At 39.2% G+C, this 26,987-nt stretch overlaps 1 long non-coding RNA gene across 2 annotated transcripts; it reads right to left on the bottom strand.

The window, feature by feature from the left end:
* Positions 1-2,335: 2,335 nt before the first annotated feature.
* LOC132818686 (uncharacterized) lies at positions 2,336-23,917 on the bottom strand. 2 transcript variants are annotated; one of them, XR_009645008.1, is made up of 4 exons: positions 23,862-23,917; positions 9,623-9,774; positions 5,684-5,753; positions 2,336-2,453 (listed from the first exon to the last, which is right to left on the bottom strand). It is a non-coding gene; the product is annotated as an uncharacterized LOC132818686 (long non-coding RNA). The 2 variants fall into 2 exon arrangements; XR_009645009.1 differs by having other exon boundaries at positions 23,851-23,914.
* Between the last annotated feature and the right edge of the window lie 3,070 nt (positions 23,918-26,987).

Below are 26,987 nucleotides of genomic sequence, written 5' to 3' on the forward strand. Positions count from 1 at the left end.
TTTAGATTATTTAAATGTTATTAGGCATGGGATACAGTAATATTTAGAGTCATAGGCATAGAGTCATGGAGATATACAGCACGGAAATGGACCCTTCGGTCCAATTCGTCTATGCTGACCAGATATCCTAATCTAATCTAGTCCCATTTGCCAGCACTTGGTCCATATCTCTCTAAACCCTTCCTATTCATATACTCATCCAGGTACATCTTAAACACTGCAATTGTAACAACCTCCACCAATTCCTTTGATAGCTCATTCCACACATGCGCCACTCTGTGTGAAAAAAAATGCCCCTTAGGTCCCTTTTATATCTTTCCCCTCTCAACCTAAACCTATGCCTTCTAGTTCTGGACTCCATGACCCCAGGGAAAAGACTTTATCCATGCCCTTCATTATTTTATAAACCTCTATAAGGTCACCCCTCAGCCTCTAACACTCCAGGGAAAACAGTCCCAGCCTGTTCAGCCTCTTCCTATAGCTCATATCCTCCAACCCTGGCAACATACTTGTAAATCTTTTTGAACCCTTTCAAGTTTCATAACAATTTATTTTCACACAATAAGGTTCCAGTACATGTAAATTACAGTAAATAGCATAATCTGTATTTGCTATGCACTGGTTCATTTAAGTGTTTGCTTTATGTGACCAATTTCAAAATAATATGTTACTTAAATAGAACTTGTGTGTGTATGTGTGAACATGTGTACAATCATCTCTCCATGCTAAAATTCTTATATGTTAACACAATGCAAGTCAGATCAGCAATAGATGACATAAACAGCTCAATTAAATGTCATCATAACTAAAAGGATTTATTTTGTTCTGAAGAATGACTACTTTCTGGATGTGTGACTGTTGTACTAAGCTGTTTTTGCTGCCTTGTATGATTTATTGCATTTTCTTACAAAGGTCTGGAGTGTGACATAGGCAGAATGTACCTGCTTGTAATCAGCAGGGTAAGAGTACGATAAATTTTTTTTTGGTCAGAGGGAAATATTTCTTTATAAGCAGGCCCTTACAAACAGAATTTATCCAGCAGAAACAAAACACTCAATATCTCACTGCGAAGCTTGTGGAATCTAGTTGCTGCTTTTTCCCTTAAAAGTGTGCATAACGTGGAAAAAAATGATTTCCAAGAAATAGCTTTTTTTTAGCCACCAGTTGCTGCTGACAACATTAGGATTGTGAGATCCTTTGGTGAAGAAATAACAATTCTAGCAGCCTTACAGTTGTTAAAAACTACATATCACACCCTTTCCAATTCACCAGTATATTTTTTAAAAATGTGTTTCGTGGTAGCTTGCTAATCAGACAGATCTTCTCATAGCATTGCTCATTGAAGACTGTCACATCGTGTAACCAGTAATAAATTACTCTGAGGCTAAAGTGGACTTTTCTGAAGCTGGATTGGCTCTTAAAGTTACAGAGTCTGCTTCTTCATAAATTCTGAAGTTAATTAATAGTTAAAATGTGTGTAGAATCCCTACACTATTGAGAACATTTCTAGATCGGAGAGACCTGCTGGTTGTGGAAACTCAAAATGACCACTCCTTGGAATAGTTACAAGTTGTCCATTATGGTGGGTATTGCAACTCTCCACATTTTCTGCCAATCAGGCCTAGGTTTTTTCAGTTGCATCACTGACAGTGAGTCAGTCATTTTGAATGTATTATTCTTACTGAACAAAGTGGGAGGTCTATGTCTTGCAGTGAAGAGATTATTAATTGTTAGTTCTGTGGGGCAATACACGGTGAGCAATGTCTGTGAAAATGTACCCCGATTGAGTGAAGCAACACCTCCAGACCACAGAAAATAGAAGCAAGAGAAAGAAGAGAATAAACATCACATTCAGAATAATATTTCACAGAGTTGTTAGGCGTGACTGCTAGTGTGAAACAACTAATTATCTCTTTAAAATTTACTAAACTAACATGAATTCAATAATTGTTATAATTGTGTAGGTGTTCTGATTGAAGAAGAAACTGTTTCAAAAATAAAATAACAGATTAATAAAAGATTGACAATCAATACACAATTTATTATTCTCTTTCAGTCCATGCTTTGTGGGTAGTTCTCACAGGGACTGAGTAGAAGTATTAATGAGCTTGGGAAAAGCTTATATAGGGAAAGATTATATCCTTACTCGGTCTCTGTCAATTTTCAACATAACTGCATCTAGCTCTAAATGTTTCTGGTAATATACGCAATATAATTTTTACTCCACAGTTTTGTAAAAGGCACATAACTTTATTCAATGAATTACGTTCAGTTTTCTTCTACATTGTGAAATTATGATCACTGGATTCATATCTACATGATGCTCCAGCTCTCAGAAGAACGTAGCTACCTCAGGGGCAATACTTTACGAAAGAAGAAAAGCAGACAGACCTCAATTTATCGAGCTCCTGGCATGATTTTAGGGCATCCCAAAGGACATTAGTACTAACAACCTTCAGGAAAGGAGAGAGAAAAATAAGGTAGGTCATGTTTTATGAAATTTATTTCAGTTAGTTGCCAAGCATTAAAGAAAAACAGAAAAATTGCCTGACTGTATCTCAGATCTAATGGCCCAAGGTTACCATAGCTGAATGTGCTATCATACAGCTTGATGCTTTAAATATTTGTTTTGGCAGCTAGTCCTTAAAACTATGCAAAAGAAAAAAAAATCAGCAAAGCACATTTCTTTTATCAGTATGCCTATTTAAAAAGGTTACTGCAAGTTACCACAAACATTTCATGATAATCATCTGACATGTATGACAGTACCATCTAGCACATGTATAGAATAAGGGAAGCTGGAAGCTTTTCAAAAAGACAAATGCAATGTTGATTTTCCATACCATTTTATTTTATTAAAAATATGTGGTTCAGTGAAAGAAAACATTCCATAAATACATGTGTATTCTACGAAGTTGGCTGAAATTCCAGAGAGATGGGTGATGGTCGTGTGATAATTTAAGAAAAAAACATTACTGGAGAGATGTGACAATTGGGACAGACAGCACTGTGTGAAAGTTGAGAGCAAATCAGACAGCAAACATGAGGACCAGGGAATAAGGGGAGTGCAAATTGGGTGAAAAACTGAATTACGATCCAGTCCTACCGGGATACTTCAATTTCGCTTTGTTTAATTCATCAGACAAATTTAGGCCAGTTCAGCTATTTCCACATTAACATTGAGCAAGTAGTTTCCAAGGACTTAGTGAATATAACTCCTTTATTCAAAAAGAGAGAGAGAGAAAATGCTGGAAACTACTGACTGGTTACCTTAACATCTGTCAGAAGGAAAATGTTGGAAGCTTAAAGATGCTATAGCAGAATATTTAGAGATGTGTATTAAAATAGAATCAACATGGTTTTGTGAATGGTAAGTCATCTTTAACCAATTTATTGGAGTGCTTTGAGGATGTGACATGCTGTGGATTAAGTGGAACCAACAGATCTACTGTATACAGATTTCCAGAAGGTGCTGCTAAGGATATTGTAGTTAACAAAAACTCATGGTGTAGAGAGTTTAAGATTTAATATGTTGGCATCAATAGAAGATTGGCTAGTGAGCAATAAACAGGGGGTCGCCATAAATGGATCATTTTCTATTTGGCAATATATAATCAGTGGTGTACCACAGGGATCAGAGCTGGTGCCTCAACATTTTACAATTTGTAAAAATATCTTGGACAAAGTAGGATTTCTAATTTTGCTGATGACAAAAGATCAGTAGAAGTAGTCCATTTCTGCACAAAGAAGCATGCTACTTAAATGGTAAGAGATTGCAGAGCTCATGAGATGCAGTGGGATCTGGGGATCCCAATGCATGAATTGCAGCAAGTTAGCATGAAGTTAGAAGTGATTCAGGTGTCTAACAGGTGATTAACATTTATTGTGAGGGAAATTGAATACAAAAATAGGGAAGTATGCTTCAGTTATGAAGGCTTTGGTTAAACCACATTTGGAGTACTATGTACAGTACTGGTATATTTCCTTAAGAAAGGATGTAAATGGGTTGGAAGCAGGTCAAATGTTTACTAGATGAAGATCTAGAACAAGTGGGTTGTCTTATGAGGAAAATTTGAATAGGTTCGGCTTATATCCTTTGAAGTTTACAAGTACAAGAGGTGACTTGCTTGAAAAGTATAAAGACTGGAGGGACATTAATAGAATACGTGTGGAAAGGATGTTTCCTTTCATGGGAGAATCTAGAATTAGGAGTCCTTGTTTAAAAATATGAGTCACCCCTTCAAGAAAAGGAGAAATTCTTTCTCACAGAGCCATGAGCTGTTGGAATCTCCTCAATGGAAGCAAAGTCTTTGATTATATTCAAGAAAATGCAAGATAGATTCTTGATAAGCAAGGAGGTGAAAGGCTATTGAGGAAGAGCAAGAATGTAGAGGAATCAGATTAGCAATTTTCCTATTGAATAGGCAGAACAGGCTCAAGTGCTGAGTGACCTGCTTCTGTTCCTGCAAGTAGCCATCCTAATTTGTGACAGCTGTTTCAATAACAAATGAGAATTAGCATTCTTCAATGGTGAAGCATTTGGAAAGACCATTGAGTCAGCCACTTTCAGAATGACATATGTATGTTTGAGTCTTCAGCATACTTTTGTCATCATCACTCCCTAATTGAACTGAACATCTCAGTGGCACAAACCAAGTCTTTCAGAAAGCCTCAACAAAATATTGAAACCGGATTTCACTTTTAATGTAATAGCTGCAACATACATTCTTTCTATTCCAGACAGGAATTTGACCCTCACATGATTCAGTCATTTGTGAATAAATTACACTGAACTTAATATCATATCCAAGCATTACAGAAGGTCAAGTCCGGACGAGGCCAATTTTTTTCCTCGATCAATCAATTCTTAAATCATCGGCTATTGCAGCTTTGCTTTGTCCAACGTCAACTCTGTTGGCATCATTGCTAAAATCTGGGCCACAGTTGCATTCATTGTTCAGCGAGCTTTACCATATAGTTAAACCCACCGACAGCAATGAATGTTGATTGTGACCTTTGCTGGGACTGTTTTCGTCTTCCTGGAAATTATCTATAATGATTATGCTAGCCTCTGTCATAGCAAATGGGTTTCAGACCAAGATCCGTGGGTTGAACTAACCCAAAGGCAGGTGGAGGAGGTTGGCTACAAGGTACAATCAACGGTCGATGGTTTCTTCAATAGTATCAAACTCACCGACAGCGTTGAATGTTCCCTGAAGCCACCACTCGATAAAAATAGAATCTAAAAGGGTAAGGTCAGTCTAACTCCATAGATGCAGAGTGCACTTCTTTTGCAGTGTCCTGACGCATGGATGTCTAATTAGGTACAATCTGCAAATAAAGTGAGAATTCACCATGAGGAGAACATACAAAACACCTAATTTTTTTTTCTGTCATTGGCTAACATGTTTTTAGGAATGTTCAAATCTGTTTTGATGCAATCTAATCTATTGCTATGATGATATTTAAAGTGGTTAAAATATATTGCGAGGAGGCAATGACTGATTGTCCTGAGTGAAAGACAATTCTTGCTCCCCAACACCTCCTCCACCCCCCCCCCCCGCCGTCCCCATCCCCACCCCCCCCAAACTGCTGTCCACCAAAAATCCAATGATTGAGAATGCAACGTTTGGTCGAAAAGGCAATTAAATATACAATGGCGACAACAAGAAAAGCACCTTACAAAGAAATTCCTTTTCAAACGGCATGCATTTTGAGTAACACACTGCAGTGCCTGTGGACAAGTCTGGAATCTGCACAAAAGAAAGAGATGATTTATCATACAAATGTTGAAAGGATGCATTTAAAATGTTACACACAAAGGCAGAATCCATATAGAATGTTTAACACTGCAGTTTTAATCAACTTGGATCTTGCGGTTAGATGGCACACAGGGTGACCAGCACACACATGAATTATACTGATTTGCATGATTACAGCCTGTTTATGGTAAAAGTAGGTTAGCGTGACCGATTCTGCTTCTAGCTTTTACGATACGACTTGGCATTTGTTAATTCTGTATGAATGCATCATGTAAACAAAAGGAACTTTGTCTTCTCAACAGAATACATAGGGAAAAAAAACCTCTGCCTGGTTTTAAGTGCAAAGAAAATGGGAGAAAATAGCTTGCCTTTTGGAGGACTGGAAGTACTTCTTCAGAAAATAAAATGGCTTCCAAGGTAGTTACTAAATCATGAATCTATCAGCCAGTGTGATGGTTTTGGGTGGACTATCATGTGTTCCATGAAATGCCCTATAACTACATCTTTCTTTGATTTCTCATGGTGTATATGTGTAAATGAATGTGTGTATCAAGTGTTGTACATATTTTCTAAATAAGCTGTTCAGATAGGTTTCCAGGGTTGGAGGATATGAGCTACAGGGAGAGGCAAAACAGACTGGGGCTGTTTTCCCTGGAGCGTCGGAGGCTGAGGGGTGACCTTATAGAGGTTTACAAAATTATGAGGGGCATGGATAGGATAAATAGACAAAGTCTTTTTCTTGGGGTCAGGGAGTCCAAAACTAGAGGGCATAGGTTTAGGGTGAGAGGGGAAAGATATAAAAGAGGCCAAAGGGGCAACGTTTTCATGCAGACAGTGGTACGTGTATGGAATGAGCTGCCATAGGATGTGGTGGAGGCTGGGACAATTGCAACATTTAAGAGGCATTTGAATAGGAAGGGTTTGGGGGGATATGGGCCGGGTGCTGGCAGGTGGGACTAGATTGGATTGAGATATCTGGTCGGCATGGACAGGTTGGACCGAAGGGTCTGTTTCCGTGCTGTACATCTCTATGACTATAAGTGGACTTGAACTTGGTCCTCCTGACTCAGAGGTAGCTACATTACCATTATGTCACAACAATCCTTAGCTTGTTGTACAAAACTCATAAAAGGCAGTGGATGAAAATCAAATCATTGGATCAGTGTGTTATTTACATCCATTTTGGCTATGAGGGATGAAAATTAAATTTTCCACTTGTCTAGTTTGTCCTAATGGTTTAATTTTAACAGAATGGCATGATCTTAAAGGTCAGGGTGACCCAAACACAAGATAAGTTAGAAGTCATTTCGAGGCTCAAATTACCACCATAATAAAATGAAAAGCATTAAGAGCACCTTTTTGTATTATGCATTGCCACAAGGTTGCAAATATTTGTTTTATGGTTTCATTTTCTCCTATTTGGAAGTATAATTTAATTTGCAAAGAAAACTAGAATAGTTTTTTTCTGTTAAGATACACCACAGCATTCCCTGAAAAATATTAGTTCAGGATTAGGCAGACAGTGCTCTGGGACTCTTAAAAAAAAAACACTTGCTGGATACTATGATGTTAGCTTCATGAAATATTCACTCAGGTGATTATACTGCTGAATGTAAAGGCAGCAGAAATGAAAGAGTTCACTGATATCCCTGGGATCTTCTATTTGAATACAGTAGTTAATTTAGCATTTAAACTAACAAAAAGCACAAGAGGATCCATAGAATATGACTTCTCATTTTATTCATGATCCTGATCAATTTTCCCATCACTTCCTCAAATATATCCTAACCAAGAGCCGTGAAAGCATACACTCTATCTGAATGTTCGGCAAGAATGAACTCTGCGTTAAGACAATTCTGAATGGAAAGACTTCCAATTAATAATATTCTGGAGTAGTGGTGCTGGAAGAGCACAGCAGTTCAGCAGCACCCAAGGAGCAGCGAAATATGCTGCCTGAACTGCTGTGCTCCACAACTAATCCAGAATCTGGTTTCCAGCATCTGCAGTCTTTGTTTTTACTTTCCAATTAATAATACTCTAAAGCATTTCAAAGTTCTGTAAATTATTTTTAATGCTCAACTCAGATCAGGCAACTGTTCAGAAGCATTTCCCCCACACAGACAATGAGAAAATGTACCAGTTATTCTGTATTAGTGTTGATAATTTGGGAAGAATGTTGGCTAAGATACTCTGCCTTGCAATTGCTATCCTCCAAGCCCCACTTCCCACACCAGTTGAGCATGTGACACCTGTGATAGCAACAGTATGTCAAGCACTGCATTGAGAGTCACCAACTGTACTATGGGTCCATGGAGAAGGGTTTGAAATCCATAGTTTTCTGTCTCGATCAATTGATACCATTAAGTTGACACAATTAATATCTTTCTAATTGTTTGCTGAAAAATAAGCGAAAGCAGTGATCCACAATATCTATTCTTTTGTGCATGAAATGCTTTCATTAAGCTACATAAAAGACTGACTTCCTGAAAAAAAAGGTGCTGATTTGGCCCATCATTGGATATAATCCTTTTTGGAATACTGGAGCAACCTGGAGCATTATTTCCAGTAGTAACTACTTTTGGAATGGTTTCAAAGACAAATGTTCATGCTCAGAGGATAAGATGTCAGTGCTCAGTGGTTCTGTTATCGCAGTCGGATTTGATTTGTCAGCTTTCTTCCAACCAACATAAGGGCTTTAATTGCATCAACCACAGAATAATTTCAAACCATAATCGTTAAGCAACTTAAACACTGCTTTCTATGGGGAAAGGGAGACAGCGACAGAAAGACGAACAGAACTGTTGCTCCCAGCTCTTTTTTTTTAAACACTAGCAAAAGTGCAGCTGCTAAGATGCTGATTTAAAGATTCAATTTCCCTTCCTTGTTTCTCTAGTAAGATTGAGATACGATGCATTAGTGCCTGACTTTCAAATCAATGAAAATATTTCCAAAGTCCCTCTGATACCAAATGGTCCTTAAAAGATATGTTGAAATTGTAACTAATCCTGTCAAAATCAAGTTATTGACCTCCCTGGCCAGTGTCAGAATTAAAGCTGAATTTGTGGAAAGTTGTCAAAAGGTACTATGAGCAATCAATTGGGATTGCATTTGAGTGTTACTTCGCAAGCTACACTTATTAGATTAGATTACTTAGTGTGGAAACAGGCCCTTCGGCCCAACAAGTCCACACTGACCTTCCGAAGAGAAACCCACCCAGACCTGTTCCCCTACATTTACCCCTTCACCTAACACTACGGGCAATTTAGCATGGCCAAATCACCTAACCAGCACATCTTTGGACTGTGGGAGGAAACCCACGCAGACACAGGGAGAATGTGCAAACTCCACACTGACAGTTGCCTGAGGCGGGAATTGAACCTGGTCTCAGGCGCTGTGAGGCAGCAGTGCTAACCACTGTACCTCCGTGCCGCACGATTTTGCAAACGGTTGATTTCCCAAATGGTATAAAGCAGAACAATTCACAGGACAGAAGGAGAAACAGTAAATACTCAGCAGGACAGGCAGCATTTGTGCAGAGGGAAACAGCATTAATGTTTTACTTCAATCTTTTTGTCCGAACTTTTCATAAGTTTAATAAAAATTCATCAACCCGCAACATTAACTCCTTTTCTCCTCACAGATGTTACATAACCTGCTGAGTATGTCCAGTATGTAGCTTTGATACAATTTTATTTCCAGTATCTACAGTACACTTCCCTGTATCCCTCAACAGAAGTTTCGGTTTATCTTGGTTCACATCACTTCAAAGAGGAATTGCTTTCATATTGAAAAGGATATAATAGCGAATCTGGAAGAAAACTGTGAATATGTGCTCGTAACAAGCGCACAGAATGACTTACCTGCAAATGGGGAATATGTTTCCAAACTCCAGTCAACAGAACAAGTTCTCCACTTGGCCAGTCATCGGACAACATGAATCATGGCCACAGAAATGTCCACTTTCACGAGTCTTCCGCACCAAGTGGTAGAGATTAACAGATGTTGTAGGAATCTGAAGAGATAAAGCAATGAAATCTGAGTGGATCCATCTTAAAGTAAAAGGCAGATTTCGAAAGTGAAAAGGAAATCACCAGCAAACCCTTCAAACTCAGTCAGCAATAATCGAAACCCTAATCCATTTCAAACAAGGATTTGCCTCTTCCACTGCACAACACAAACTTGCTGGTGTTTTCTGGGCACCTTGTGGAATTCTCCATATGTAGTATTTTGCTTTGAACCATTTGCAAATCCATTTTGACATGAATTCTGGTCAAGTATGAAAGGTTGACAACCATCCAGGTACAGCCTGGAGTTTTCCACTCACTGTTGTGAGCAACCTGAGAAAATCATAGAGGTATCAGCGAGTGGTCTTTCAGGGAGAAGAAAGATATTTCCTTTGTAAATAAACAGTTCACTTTATTGCTACAATAAAGATTTTGGAGAAGCCTGATGGAAGAGTGAAGACTCTTTAGCTAGGCACATGATTAAAGATTATAGATCTAATCTTCTGGATTATATCACATAGCTGGAAAAATCTAACATTTAGTGTGCACATCAGATAAATGGTTAAGTATGAGTTTGTAAAGAGACCTCATCATAGGAAGTGACATAACATCATGTGACTGCTCTTTTGCAGCCTCATGACGAGATAAAGTCACAGCAAGAAGTTCCTCAGGTAAAGGTCATCTTCTCCTTATCTACTTTGCAAATAGTCTTGAGCAGCAAATAGTGAATAAGTGACTTATACAGTGGTCACAAGTGACAGACAAGCATGGAATAGTGTTTGTGGTGACTGAAAAAGTGTCAAGAGTGTGGTGCTGGAAAAGCACAGCAAGTCAGGCAGCATATGAGGAGCAGGAGAGTTGATGTTTTGGGCATAAGACCTTCAAGACTGAAAAACTCAAGTCTGAATAAAGGTTTACAAGGGGCCTTGGTATGAATCTGTGCAGTGGACAGGTCAGTGCAATATTGTATGAAATGGGTGGCTATGCAAGTAATTGACAAAGAAAAAGCTACATACAAGGAATTAATATAAATATACGATGCCTACTTTAAATGTGTGAAAAAGTAGCATTGTTTTTTGAAGGGTCACCTGACCTGAAATGTTAACTCTGATTTCTCTCCACAGATGCTACCAGACCTGTTGAGCTTTTCCAGCAACTCCTGTTTTTGAAAAAGGAGCATAGTTGAGTAGGCTAAATTTAATAAGCATAGCCAGGGACATGGAAAAAGTATTGATACCTTTATATCTGCCCTGACTTGAAGTGAAGTGAGAGCATGGTAACTTAAAAGATGGAATTAACAGGACTGGATTATCATTGGAGTTGGTTGACCACATGCAGTTGAGGGATGATTTATCGTTAACAAAGCCAATTCAATTGAGCGGTTTCACAGTTCGGAAAGGAAAACTGTCTGGGGTTTTAGGATGACGGGGACAACTGTATCTCAAAAACAACTGACTTAATGAAGTTCATAATGCTCGAAACAGACATTGTTGTACACTAACTGGAAGGAAGGAGTGTGCATCAATCACTTCTGCTGACCTAGTGTGTCAGGAAAAGGGACTGGTGTGAAAATTCTCCTGCTAAAGAAGCTGAAATCCACTTTACAAGAAGAGTCACTTCTAAACTATGTGGCAGCAAGAAGCTGAGAAAAGACCAAGATCATGTGACATTACTTCACTTTCTGTGACAATATATCCTATTAGCTTTTTGCACAGACTAAACTACTTTTATTGTATGTCTTTCCAAATTCCTGATTCCATCCAGTACTTTCCAATGATAATGTGTGATCTGACATCAACACATTATTCACATGTGTTAGACCACAATAATTGGTGATTACACCACCATAATCAGTACTTTTAGTGATACAGGCAATTTATTTGCAGGCCAGTGACAGGATTGAAGACTTCAGTGTTTTGCCAATGAAGAAACTCATTCAAACTATTTTCTAAATCATAAAGAAACATCTTGCAGAACATTTCAAAAAACACCTGTCATCTTATGACTCTCAATATCAAAAGGTTCCCTTTGTAATCTCACAGAAGCGAAATTTGAACAGCTAATAATTTGGGGCTTTTTTTTTGAATGGATTAATTGCAGCAAAGCTGATGATTCACTTCTACAGCTCATCACTGCAGCTCCTGTTGAACTCTACCACTCGCAAGTGCTGACAACTGTGGCTTCTGTGGCAGGTCAAGTTTCAGTTCTTGTTTGAATCAGCTCAACTGACCTTAAGACAATTACATGGAGACCAGATAATTGGAAAACCCACACTGCATCAAAGCCCCAGCAAACATGCTGCATCATACTAATTACTAATCATTATGCATTTTCTTCAGAGGTACGAAATGAATCTTGACACTAGTGGATGTAAGAAATGGGTTAAAGGTATTTTTGTTTTGATTGACAGTTCTCTGAAGTTACATTTTGACCTATCCTACAGGTTTGCTCTGGCAACTGAAGATGCAAGGTGTGAGTGCAATGTTCCAAAAGGAAATACATTGCGTGCAATCTCTGGTTAATTATCAATACCTCAATGGTTAAGAAATGGAACCATGCAAAATTGAAAATACAGACTGGTTTTTACATTTTTTGGTTCAAACATTTTAAACAAAAAAAATTTCACTTTTTCAGATGAAATATGAATCAAAATCACAAACCAGATCTATAATTGCACATTTAGTGTTTGTTTCCTGCTCACAGAAAAAGAGGGATTGAGGCCTTCCTTTGAGAAAAGGAACGGCCCAAACGTTAAATATTCCATATTGTATTCTAATTTTAAAATTAATTAAATGCAAAAATGCTTACAATCATATAAATCTCCAAGGTGAGAACAAGAGGTGGCCATTTGGCCCCTCAAGCCTGGCTCTGCTATTTAATAATCATTAGGGATGTACATGTATGTAAAGTTAATGCTACAATCTTCAACTCCCTTGCTTACCACTTCTACCTCCATCAGTTTCTAAGGAAGAGCATATTATTCTGACACTCAGAAGACTTTAAATCACCTCTTTCTCAAGTAGGTGACAACTTATCTTCAAATGGTGACATGACTTTGGATTTTTTATACTACAAAGAGGTGCAAAGCAAAATTATAGTAATTTTTTTCCTACAAATCAATCAAACAAAATAATAATCTTCCTGAAAATGTAAACAAGTGTTTATTGGTGCATAGGAATCAAATGCTAAAGGATTAAAAGTAATTATTTTCTTCCGATTGGTTGTGCATTTTCCAGATCAGCTTTTGTAAGTATGTCAATTGGAAATTTTAAAAGGCAATAGCTCAGGCAGAATGTTGCGTTGTGCCCCTCTGCACCCTCGCTGAAAATCAGACATTAAACAAGAAGCGACAGACGTGAATCTGGGATCAGGTTGTGTTTGATCACTGGTCTCCACAGGGCCTTGAACTGCTAACGGCATCTGTCATGGGAATGGCCAGTGACCTGTGCCAAATTGAAGAGACTGTCTTAACCAGTCAGTCTAGAGGGCGAGTGTGTGTGAAATGGAGCATCTCTCCTCCTGGGTCATAAGGCACAGCTCAGATTTTCTGACCCAAATTTTCTGCTCTGACGGAAGACAAGATTAGATTTATTCCCAGCGGGAAAACAAAATCATTTTTATCTCAATCCCTGATTGCATCTGTGTACCTGCATGGATCAACAATATCTGTATTTAATTATTAAGAGCTTCAGTCATTGCTTTTCTTTCATCCTTTGGATTACAGCCAGTGTTGTACTAGTGCCAACACAATGGGTTTTTTTAAGCCCCCCCGCCCCTCCCCTTTCAGATCAACTCGTTAAATGTTTCCCTGAAAATAAATCAAGTTTTCTTATTTCCCTCTTTTTTTTTGCTGAGGTACAAGACAGATTTGATGGCAGACCATTCCAGAAGTTGGCAGGAATATTCTAGAAACAAGTTGAGGCCAATGTGCCCTTGTGGGAAACAGGTGGTCCTGTCGATTTATTCTGCTTTGCAGTGCTCCTCAGTGTAATTCAGCTCAAAGTGAGTTGGAAAACCCACCCAGTGAAGCAAAAGTGATTCAAACATCATTGAATCAGTGACTTCAACAGTTCTGGTTCAGAGTCAATTCTCTCTCACAGAAATGCTGGCCCAGTTTCATATTAAATGTTTTTTAATCTTAAGGTTGCCAACACTTAATTCTTTTTAAGAAAAAAAGTGCATTCAATCCCACATTCCTTTGGGAACATCGTGACTGATGTATTTCCATGAGAACACCCCACATAAAAGAAGCTTGAAGCTGTATTAACAAGGCACATTCCACCCACAGTCAAGAAAGCCAGGTTTGTGCTGCTTAATGTGGTCGTGCTATTTTAGGATTATGCAGTCCAGCAGCCAGGAGGGTCGTTTGAGTTAATATGTTCCATATTGCAATTTGATTATTTTTAAACGCTCTATTCAGATTCAAGCAACTTTGCTTCATTCTAGCACTGAGAAGGCTCTGATTGAGGTGGGAACGTTTTGCTACTACAAGGGAAAATATCCAATGTTCCCAGGCTGTTGCATACTTACTGTAACAGTTTGCAGCCAAAAGGACATGTGCTAAACATTTGTCAGCAAAACAGATGTGAACTCAGTTAGCCCCATAGACAGTTATCTTTGGTTACAAAGATTTTTTTAAATCATTTCCGATAATTGAATTAAAACTGTTTTCTGAGCAACAGAAACTTAAATCAATACAGCAGGAATTCAATGTAGATGGTGTACCTGAGAAAATTAAAATATTTACTGAGCTCATGTCACAAACTCTCATTTAATTTGGCTGTGATTGGATTTGGGATTTTTTTCCAGTGTGTGTTGCTACAAAATTTCTTGTAGCATTAACCTTAACTACACTCCTCTTTGTAATTGTTGTAAAAGCTGACAGCCCTGTCATCTCAAGCCTTTAACTGAAAAGTGTTAATTTGTCACTTGCTGTGTATTTTGATGAATAAGCCATGAAATTAATGCCCGAAAATTTTCTTCCTCGCCAACCTCCCAAGAGGCTTTGTACCCAGCCAATAGTGGTTCGTTGCATTCTTTTCTGTCAGATTCTGTTTATTTAGGGAGTACTGAACTATGAGTCATTGCAGCCCAGTCAGATCCTGACTCAGATGTTCCAATGGAGGCCAAGGCTATTCCTGCATGTCCTACTGTCATTCCAGTTAGGATTGGCAATTCAGCTCAAATTCTTTCAACAGCACCTTGTACTACCGAGGAGGCATCAGACGCATGGATACATCACGAGCTGCAACTTCCCTCCAAGTCACAAAGTATCCTGACTTGGAACTACTTCATCATTCTTCCAGTTTCACAGGCTCAAAATCCTGGAACTCCCTTCCTAACTGATGCTCCAGTATCTTGTGAGCTTTAACAGTTCAAAATGGTGGCTCATTACCATCTCCTTGCAGGTAATTAGGTGGGCATTCAATGCTGAGCTAGGTAGAGATGCCCAAACCCCACAAACTGATTTTAAAAGCAGAAATTTCAGATTCAATTCAAAATCTCAACAGATCTATTTTCTTTCTCTCTGCATTTTTGTCCTATAAGACAATGACTGGTTGGGAAGATGGGCTATTTTGGTGCCTTGTCGGATAAGCATTAAATTAACATGTTCACTTGGGAATACAACTTCAAAGAGAAATCAGATCTGTACCTACCAGTCTTCCAACCCATTAAAGAGAACACAAGGTTCCAATGCTATAATAAAGTCACTGTTTTTAAATGTGGCCAAGTGCAATAAAGCGTATGAATGCTGAACTGAGAATGGGTGTTTTTTCCTACTCATCATTCGTATTACAGAACTGGTCATTCTGCAGTATTCGTAAACTAGCAATTTTTCTCCTGAAACCAATTCCGTGAACATTCTCCTACTCAGATACCTCATTTGACCACAGTCACCACCCAAACAGCTACACACCCATCTCCAGAAAATATCACATTACTTCAGTCATTTCAGCAATCTTATCAAGTTTCAGCAAGTTCGTAACAGAAAACTCTTCAGATGTTAGGAAAGCTTTCATTAAAAATTTGAAAGTGTGATAAAGAGACCAATAGAAAATTTTCAGTATTGCAAGTTTGCTTCAGCTCATTAAAAGGTCACTGAGGTAACAGCTGCACTTATTGAGCTCACTGTTAGCTGCTAACTGAACTTAGTTCATTTTTATCAGGATGTACAGGATCCATTAAAAAGCACAGTATTATATATTAAAGACTGAACAAACCTCCATTACATGCGTATCATCCTTGCCGCTGATACTGCTATGATGGCCATAAGCACTTTAGCATAGTAACAGGAGTCTTTGCTGAGATACTATGTTGTAAAGTAAGCACACTAGGGACGTTAAATGGGTTTCAGAAACGCTCAAATTACGGTACAGTGAAGTAGAAAGCTTTTATATACTGGCTGTGTAGGTGATTCATAAAGGATTGGTTTAAGATAAGTTGTTTCCATGGGGTGGAGGTGGGGGTGGGGGGGGTGTTTGTGTCACTGGGCTCAGTAACAATGTAAACCAAAAATAAACTTCATATTTAAAACAGGAACAATATTGCTTTCCCCTTAATAAAAAATATTACAAAGCTAGATTAAAAAAATTAACCTGAAGGACAGGTAGAAACAGATCCTTTTGAAAGGGAGTTGGATCAATATCTGAAAAGGAAATAAATTGCAGGGACATGGGGGAGAAAAATCAGGGCAGTGGAATGAACTGCAGAGTTAGTAGAGATAGGGAAGATGGCACAAATGGCCTCCTTTTGTGCTCCAGAATTTTGTCTTTCTATATTTGCCCCAGTTTCTGGGAAAGCATAAGTGTTGTAAATACTGAATTTGTAAAATGAGTAGGTTATACCATCAAACGTTGGCATGGTTCGATACTTTTTGTAGCAGCTTTGCATGCGAAAGTAGCAAAGTGAAAATGCAAACTAGCAGAGATCAGAAACTATTTCAACTTGGAGGATTTTGTTTTGATTCTGAATTATTAACTAATATTAACTGACCTTAAACAGTATTATAATTTGTGTGGTGGGGAGGATACATGATTTTATCAAGGAAATTGTAACCACGTCACAAACACTTATTGTGTAAAACTCAATTTTTGCTACGTAGTCGACTGTACAAAAAATCATGACAGCAATAAGATTCTTCTGTTCTCCAAGCAAATTGTCATTGGTGAAGTTGCACGGGAGTGAGGGTTTAATTGTCAGAGGGAATGAATTAAGCAGAAGACTGCACAGCCTCATGGTTTTACAAGAAATAAATATGGTTTAATACTTGACTCTTTATCTTTGTTTCCAGATTTTATTTGGTTTCTCTGCTGTACGATATTTTTAAAAAATGAATGGATTAAATTGATGACAGACAGCTTTAAGCCAACTGTCAGCTTTCTTTCATCATCCCTGGTATCCTCCCATTATGTTTTGCTCATGGTTGTTTTAACTAGAGTATTAAACATTAAAACCTCACTGGCTAAAGGTGGCAGATTTTCTTGACTGAAATAACAACGGATCAAAAACTTATAAACTTAACCAATTTTAACCTGACTTGTTCAGCTCCAAGCAGAAGTGGGGAAAAAAAATGTCTATCAGTGTTTTTTTAAGTGGTAGAATTTGCCCACTTGACTCAGACACTCAGGGAATAGTGCAGAAACACTTTAATGGAATAAAATGAGGTGTACTGACCGATTTTGCAAAGAAACATGAGTTCAAAGCAGAAAGAATTAGTTTCTGACTGAAGAGTAATTTCTGAAGTGGATTTACTGCCCATCATTAATTGCACCCTGGGCTTTCTCGCTCTCCAGCAGTCTGCTTCCTTTGATCTGAGAGATTAGACTAATTGCGACTGTAAGATGTTGCAGAGCACGCTCAATGCTGAACATGGAAATCTGTATTGAAATTAAACCTGTCAAACTGCATGATGAAACTGGAACAAACTCAAATGGAAGGGTGAGGCAGCCATTGAACCTTTTAATTGAACATCATTGAAATGTTACGTGATACAAGTATCTGACGTTGTATGAATCGGTATTTTCTCTGGAATACAGTGCTTACATGAGATCAAAGGCAGACTATTAGAAGGAGCTAATCTAAACGGTGAATACTTCATCCTGTTGATAATTCCTAAATGTTTATTTGTTCGCCTTCTGGAAGTGATTTGCATGTTGCTTAGAGTTTGTTTCAATAGACAAGACTGCTGATGGATCATTTTTCTCAATATTCCAAGAATATGAGACAATGCATTCTTTGTAAAGAAATATAAAATCATTTATTGTGAAAGGAGGTTTTTGGCTTAATTAAAAATTAAATCTTTTGTTTTTCTTAAAATTACTTTCATGCACCTTTTCTCCTAATTCCCTTTATTTAAATTCATGGCATCTCACTGGGCTCCCTGATGTGACTTGTGTCATTATAAAGCCCCACTATCTCATTATTTTGGAGCGATAGGAGAGAAGTGGTGAGGGAGATGGTCCAAAGACCAGATGACTACCACCTTCATTCTAAAGCAAGTCTACCAGCATCACCCCTTGTACAAGATCCATTTTGGCCTTGTAATAATTTCTGACACCAAAGTGGGGGGAAGAAAAGGTTACTCTGATAAACAACACGAAGTTCCCCTGCGGCCCACAAGATGAGAGTAGGTTTTGAATTAGCAGCAGAACAGTCAGTAATTGCATTTATTGCCTTTGATTTTTGTAGGAACTTTGAAATGTAATTCTTACAACACAGCATCTGGCTCAAAATAAAAGCCACAATTATGTGGATACATATGAGTATTTAAAAAAAGATTAACTGCAGCAAAATACTAAAATGAACAATGTTATTGTGAAAGAGTAATTTTGTACAACATAATGTCAAACCTGGCTTATTAACATTGCAAAGTATCTCATTACCTCTGCCTTCACCCCTGGTGGTGCATCTGTGTCTCAGCATCCAAAAGGTACGACAGCAAGGGGTCTTTGAGTTGCAGAATGAAAGCACAGAATTATACAGAGTCTGTGGGTGGTTTGAATATGGGAGTGTGCCCATCGTGAGGCCTAGCATAACACCACTGAAACCTTAAGATGATTCATAGCCATTAGAAAGAGAACACAACCATTCTGGATGTCACTCTAGATTAGATTCCAGTTTAGCAGCATTGGTGATTCGCATATCACACTGTTGAAATATTATTGTATAAAGAATGAGCAGAGTAGTTAATATGCATAACCTGCAACATAAGACCAAGTCTATGAAATAAAAATTTCATAGATTTTGCCTTTTTTTCAAACTAAAGCACATATCTGCTTTGTATTGCAGTTAATGCTATTATCACAAATTGTTCAGTATACTGACAGTATTTTCTATAATTGTTCCTCTTGATCCTTTGAATGGAAAGGCTTTATAAGCTCCAGTGTACTAAATCATTCTGTTTGGATTATCAAATGGGAAACTCCATGTTTAAAAGACCAACTACGCTGTGCTCTCTCGATAGTGAAATGAAAAAATGGAAACATATTTAAAATCCTGTTTGAAGTCAATTTTCCTTACTACAAGCTAAAAAACTACTGAGACATCAGGAGTAGAACTCCAACTATTGGACAGTTTTGAAGACTGCATTGTTTTTCCCCTTCCTTCATCAGTCAACAACAAAAAAAAAGAAACAGGGTGTAAGCAACTGTAGCTGATTACTATCTACAGGACTGTAATCTAAGTGGAGCCATCTAGACTGGTGCAAGCTTTTCACCAAAGTTAAGATTGTCAGTTTTAGATCCTCCCATATGTTCCCCTGGTTAGGAGAGTGGAGCAGACCAGCCCGGGCTCTAATGTTCCAACCCTGAATCCAGAAGATCAATCTGGATTTTGCATCACATGTGTTTTTACCATTTGGTCAATTCTTTCCACCTTGCTGTTTGCTATTCTATTTAATTTGTCGCACCATCATCAAATGGTAGCTATGGCATCAACATAACTTTTACTTACTTCCACTTAGATTCCAGTTTAGCAGCATTGGTGATTCGCATATCACACTGTTGAAATATTATTGTATAAAGAATGAGCAGAGTAGTTAATATGCATAACCTGCAACATAAGACCAAGTCTATGTTGGTCCTCTGCCTTCAGGTGGAAAACCTTCTAGTGCGTCAAATAAAACAGTTTCTCGTCCATTGATGTGGCAAAGCTCTGACATGAATACATGGTAAAATATGACCTTCATTGCTTACTAGTGCTTTGTTCTATGATGCAAACTGTGTGTGTACATTCCAGCTATAATTATAGTGGCCTTACCATCTTTAGCTTTCTAAATAATTTCAAATCACATACAGAGACTCAAAAGGAATGGTATAGGTATCTTCAAAGCTTTTAATTAAGAGTCCTTTCTCCTTTGATCACTTTTGCAGTTTTCCCATCCGTTTCACAGGATGATGGACCAGAGAAGCACTTTCTCATACTTGGAATACAAAAGTAATGGATGACTTATGGAGGAATTTCTTCTTTTATTTCACAGGATGTGGGCAATATTGCGAGGTTGGCACATGTTGCCTATCCCGAACTGCAAGTTATGGTTGGACGACTTTAACTCAGGCAGTTCATGTGGTGTAGGGACATCAACAGCACTGTTAGGGATGGAGTTCCAGAATTTAGACTTACCAACAGAAAAGGGGCAGTTACATGGTTCCATGTCAGCATAGGGCATGGGCTGGGGAATCTTGCAGGAGGTAGTGTACACAACAACATCTGCTACCCTTGCCCTTGTGAGTGATAAAATCATGGGTTGGCAGGTGCTGGTCAAGGAGCTTGGCTGAGTTGCTCCAGTACATTTTGTGGATGGTACTGCTGCTGTTTGTCATGGTGAAGGGACTGAGTGCTGAAGGTGGTAGATTGGTAGAGAGGAAGCAGGAAATTATAGACCAGTTAGTCTGACCTCAGTGGTGGGAATGATGCTAGAGTCTATTATAAAGGATGAAATTACGACACATCTGAGTAGTAGTAACAGAATAGGTCAGAGTCAGCATGGATTTATGAAGGGGAAATCATGCTTGACTAATCTTCTGGAATTTTTTGAGGATGTAATCTGAAGATGGACGAGGGAGATCCAGTAGATGTAGTGTACCTGGACTTTCAGAAAGCTTTTGATAAAGTCCCACATAGGAGGTTAGTGAGCAAAATTAGGGCACATGGTATTGGGGACAAAGTACTAACTTGGATTGATAGTTGGTTGGCTGACAAGGAAACAAAGAGTAGTGATAAACGGCTCCATTTCGGAATGGCAGGCAGTGACCAGTGGGGTACTGCAGGGATCAGTGCTAGGACCGCAGCTTTTTACAATATCTATTAATGATGTAGAAGATGGTATTAGTAATAACATTAGCAAATTTGCTGATGATACTAAGCTGGGTGGTTGGGACATTACAGGGTGACCTGGACAGGTTAGGTGAGTGGTCAGATGCATGGCAAATGCAGTTTAATGTGGATAAATGTATGGTTATCCACTTTGGTGGCAAGAACAGAAAGGCAGATTACTACCTAAATGGAATCAATTTAGGTAAAGGGGCAATACAAAGACATCTGAGTGTTCTTGTACACCAGTCAATGAAGGTAAGCATGCAGGCACAGCAGGTAGTGAAGAAGGCTAATAGCATGCTGGCCTTCATAACAAGAAGTATTTATTATAGAAGCAAAGAGGGTCTTCTACAGCTCTACAGGGCCTTGGTGAGACCACACCTGGAGTATTATGTGCAGTTCTGGTCTCCAAATTTGAGGAAAGACATTCTGGCTATGACGGAGTTTAGCGTAGGTTCACAAGATCAATTCCTGGAATGGCGGGACTACCTTACGCTGAAAGACTGGAGTGACTGGAGGCTTGTATACCCTTGAGTTTAGAAGACAGAGGGGATCTGATTGAGACATATAAGATTATTAAAGAATTGGACACTCTGGAGGCAGGAAACATGTTTCTGCTGATGGTCAAGTGCCGAACCAGAGAACACAGCTTAAAAATATGGGATAGACCATTTAGGACAGAGATGAGGAGAAACCTCTTCACCCAGAGAGTGATGGCTGTGTGGAATGAGGCCCAATCTCTGGATTCATTTAAGAAAGAGTTGGATAGAGCTCTCAAGGATAGTGGAATCAAGGGTTATGGAGATAAGGCAGGAACAGGATATTGATTAAGGATGATCAGCCATGATCATATTGAATGGTGGTGCAGGCTCGAAGGGCAGAATGGCCTACTCCTGCATCTATTGTCTGTCTGCCAATTAAACAGACTCTCTTTTATCCAGGATGATATCAAGATTCTTGGGTATTGTTGGTGCTGTACCCATTAGGGCAGGTGGAGAGTGCTGACTTTTGTCTTGTAGATAGTGAACAGGCTTTGGGAGGTGAGTTACCCACCCCAGTATTCCCAGCCTCTGAGTTGCTCTTGATGATTAGATTCCCTACAGTGTGGGAACAGGCCCATCAGCCCAACAACTCCACACAAACCCTCCAAAGAATAGCACCCAGACCCATTCCCCTCTGACTAACGCACCTAACTTTGCATGACCAATTCACCTGACCTGCACATCTTCGGACTGTGGGAAGAAACCGGAGCTCCTGAAGGAAATCCATGCAGACACGGGAGAATGTGCAAACTCCACACAGTATTTATATGGCTAGTCCAGCTCAATTTCTGGTCAATGTTAATTCTCAGGATGTTGACAGTCAGTGATGCGGATGCCATTGAATGGTATTACTTTCCTTTAGCAGCCATCCATCTTTGTTCTCATGGCCAGCTCTGCAACCAGTCATCATGGTTCTTTAAATTGTGTGGTCATGTTACGTTGACTCACATAGCAATTCCAGCCCTGAAGCAGGCTGTCAGTCTAAACTGTGTGTATCACAGAATTGAATCTGTGAAGGAGGCTCATCAAGTCTGCGCAAGCCCTCCAAACGAACAATGGTTCTCCCACCTTCTCCTCATAACCCTATCTATTCCAATTCTCCTTTCCATGGAACCTGTCTCCAAGAATCTTAGCCTGGGCATTCCACTTGCCAAGTGAAAATTTTTTCCCCCTTGTGCCCCTTTTGTTTCTTTAATGAAGTACTTGCCATCTGTGCCTTCTTGTTCTTGATACTTTCCACAAGCAGGAACAATGTCTTCCTAACCACTCTGATTGGGCCATTGATGATTTTGAATGCCTGGATCAAAGCTCCTCTAAGCTTTTTTTTCCTCCAAGTCAAACAGTCTAAACTTTTCTCCAATCTCTCTTCTGAATTGAAATTCCTCATCCCTGGTACAATCCCTCCAGTGCCTTCACCTCCTTCTTAAAGTGCAACACCCAGAAATAGACGGTGATTATCTTCCACAAGAGTGGTCTTTCATCCTACTGTAACTAATATTTTCAGCAACTTTGGTTCCTGTAAAATCTCTCTTAAATACACTGAAGCGCTTTGACTTAATTACTCCAGGAGATAGCATGTTTCACAATCTTCCCTAAATTATATCCTTAGTCTTAACCCTTCCAATTCGAGAAACATCTCCTGAATTCCTTACTGATCTTATTAGGTCTTAATTTTGAATTTCCCTGGTTACCTTCTGCTCTTGATACTGGGCAGCATTCATGAAATATTCCTCGCTGTGACTCTCACAATGTTTGGGCATCTACGAGACGTGATAATCAAGGCAGGATGTGCTTTTCCCATCAAAGGAAGGAAGTAACTTAACCATACACTTGTGAAACTTATAGAAACAAATAGTTTTGAATGAAGGACACATTCTAGTCAGCACACTGTGTACATAACCCCTCTGATCTTCTTTAAAATAGTCCCATAGGTCCTTTTACATCCACGTTAAAGAGCAGAGGTACCCTGTTTTACATCTCATCGAATTGGAAGGGTTAAGACCAAGGATATAATTTAGGGAAGGTTGTGCTCCAGTGGAGATGCAGTTTGAAGCACGGACACATTGAACTGTATAGATTATAATTTAACGTTGGAAACAACACTGGTTCCAGGTGAATAGATGTGTTATACTTAGCCTGTTGCTAGTACAGTTATTTTATATTATTCTGTGATTCAGACCGACTTTGAGCAAAAGTGCACACATGAGGTTTTGCCTATGAGCAACTCACCACTGACTCACATTTTCTCTCGTAGGACGCTTACTCTCGGTCCAAGTAAGGTGGATGAACATTTCCATCATCTGTAGGAGGATTATTACACATTTGGTTATACAACCAGTTGCTTGCTGGACGAGGCCTTTCTTAAAAAATATATTTAACTTCAGTCTATTAGAGCAAAATGACATGTCTACATACTTAACCAATACCTACAGTTATCTCCGGTTTAAATAAAAGCAATCATCGACAAGACTTTCATCCAATTGAACAGGAATGTTAGTGTTTTTCTGGTGTCTGGCTCGGAGTGGATTCAAGAGTTTCAAATCGAGAGGGTGAAGATTCTGATCAGCTTCTCTTTAGTGCACATCAGAAGCCCATATTGCAAATCTAGCTTGTGCTTTGTTTTGTTCAGTTAGGTTAGTAACAGAATATTGACATTTCACGGCTTGTATCAAGGAAAACTGCTTTTGAAGGGATGGTGTTGTAGTATTAGGAGTTCACTGTAAATCAAACAATTCAGCAGGTGAGGGTGGCTCACCTTAAACTCCAATGATCTCGGCTTTGTTGTTTTCTCAAAAAAGAAGCGTTGCCTACTCTTGTCTGACAACAGAAATAATGACAGATTACAGTCCACTTATGGATGAAGTGAACTTTTAATTCCAGCATGTTTTTTCTACAAAAAGAGGACTGTTACAGCCAAACAATGACTGCAGGTGTACATGCAGTGACTGACAGAGTGCTATGTGGATGTCATGTCTGTACAGAATCACAGAAAATTTAAACAGAATGAAAAGAAAGAGCTATTAAGAAGCTGACTACCTATTCCAACTCTCAGGAAGCGGTGTGTTTTACCTTTCCAAGGATAAACTGATAAACTGATAAACTGCAACCCCCGTTCGAGTTGTTACTGCCTGAAGTGTGTGGACTAGTGTGCTGTGGAGGTCACAACTTAAGGAAAGCTGTTAGGCATTCCTACAAAGCAGGTTTAAAAAAAAGGGAAAAAGATACTCTCTCACTTGGAATGTTGTCAGCCACAACTGAATGGAACCAGAAAAATTCAATCAATCTACACAGCCAAAATCTCAATCGGTGGGACTGCCATAGTGTTAAAGGTTTAGATGGAGAGGAATTTGCTAAGTGTATACAAGAAAATTTTCTGATTCAGTATGTGGATGTACCTACTAGAGAAGGTGCAAAACCTGACCTACTCTTGGGAAATAAGGCAGGGCAGGTGACTGAGGTGTCAGTGGGAGAGCATTTTGGGGCCAGTGACCATAATTCTATTAGTTTTAAAATAGAGATGGAAAAGGATAGACCAGATCTAAAAGTTGAAGTTCTAAATTGGAGAAAAGCTAACTTTGACCGTATTAGGCAAGAACTTTGAAAATCAGATTGGGGCAGATGTTCACAGGTAAAGGGATGGCTGGAAAATGGGAAGCCTTCAGAATTGAGATAACAAGAAACAAGAGAAAGTATACTCCTGTTAGGGTGAAAGGAAAGGCTGGTAGGTATAGGAAATGTTGGATGACTAAAGAAATTGAAGGTTTGGTTAAGAAAAAGAAGGAAGCATATTTCAGGTACAGACAGGAGAGATTGAGTGAATCCTTAGAAGAGTAGAAAGTCAGTAGGAGTACACTCGAGGGAAATCAGGAGGGTCAAAAGGGGACATGAGATAGCTTTGGCAAATAGAGTTAAGGAGAATCCAAAGGGTTTTTACAAATACATTAAGGACAAAAGGGTAACTAGGGAGAGTGTACGGTCCCTCATAAATCAGCAAGGCGGCCTTTGTGTGCAGCCGCAGGAGGTGGGGGAGATACTAAATGAGTATTTTGCATCAGTATTTACTGTGGAAAAGGACATGGAAGACATAGAATGTAGGGAAATAGATAGTGACATCTTGCATAATGTCCATATTACAGAAGAGGAAGTGCTGGATGTCTTGAAACACATTAAAGTGGGTAAGTCCCAAGGACCTGATCAAGTGTACCCTAGAACTCTGTTGGAAGCTAGGGAAGTGATTGCTGGGCCTCTTACTGAGATATTTGTATCATCGATAGTCACAGGTAAGGTGCCGGAAGACTGGAAGTTGACTAACATGGTGCCATTGTTTAAGAAAGGTCTTAAGGACAAGCCAGGGAACTGTAGATCAGTGACCTGATATCGGTAGTGGACAAGTTGTTTGAGGGAATCCTGAGGGACAGGATGTACATGTATTTGGAAAGGCAAGGATTGATTAGGGATAGTCAACATGGCTTTGTGCATGGGAAATCATGTCTCACAATCTTGAGTGAGTTTTTTGAAGAAGTAACAAAGAGGATTGATGAGGGCAGAGCGGTAGATGTGATCTATATGGACTTCAGTAAGGCATTCAACAAGGTTCCCCATGGGCGACTGGTTAGCAAGGTTAGACCTCATGGAATACAGGGAGAACTAACCATTTAGATACAGAACTGGCTCAAAGGTAGAAGACAGAGGGTGGTGATGGAGGGTTGTTTTGCAGACTGGAGGCCTGTGACCAGTGGAGTGCCTCAAGGATCGGTGCTCAGTCCACTACTTTTCATCATTTATATAAATGATTTGGATGGGAGCATAAGAGGTATAGTTAGTAAGTTTGCAGATGACACCAAAATTGGAGGTGTAGTGGATAGTGAAGGCGGCTACCTCAGATTACAACAGGATCTTGACCAGATGGGCCAATGGGCTGAGAAGTGACAGAAGAAGCTTAATTTAGATAAATGTGAGGTGTTGCATTTTGGGAAAGTAAATCTTTGCAGGACTTATACACTTAATGGTAAGGTCCTAGGGTGTGTTGCTGAACAAAGAGACCTTGGAATGCAGGTTCATAGCTTCTTGAAATGGAGTCGCAGGTAGATAGGATAGTGAAGAAGGTGATTGGTATGCTTTCCTTTAATCGGTCAGAGTATTGAGTACAGGAGTTGGGAGGTCATGTTGCGGCTGTACAGGACATTGGTTAGGCCACTGTTGGAATATTGCGTGCAATTCTGGTCTCCTTCCTGTCGGAAAGATGTTGTGAAAGTGGAAAGGGTTCAGAAAAGATTTACAATGATGTTGCCAGGGTTGGAAGATTTGAACTATAGGGAGAGGTTGAATAGGCTATGGCTGTTTTCCCTGGAGCATTGAAGGCTGAG

Source organism: Hemiscyllium ocellatum, chromosome 9 (assembly GCF_020745735.1).
Source record: "Hemiscyllium ocellatum isolate sHemOce1 chromosome 9, sHemOce1.pat.X.cur, whole genome shotgun sequence".
Lineage (NCBI taxonomy): Eukaryota > Metazoa > Chordata > Chondrichthyes > Orectolobiformes > Hemiscylliidae > Hemiscyllium > Hemiscyllium ocellatum.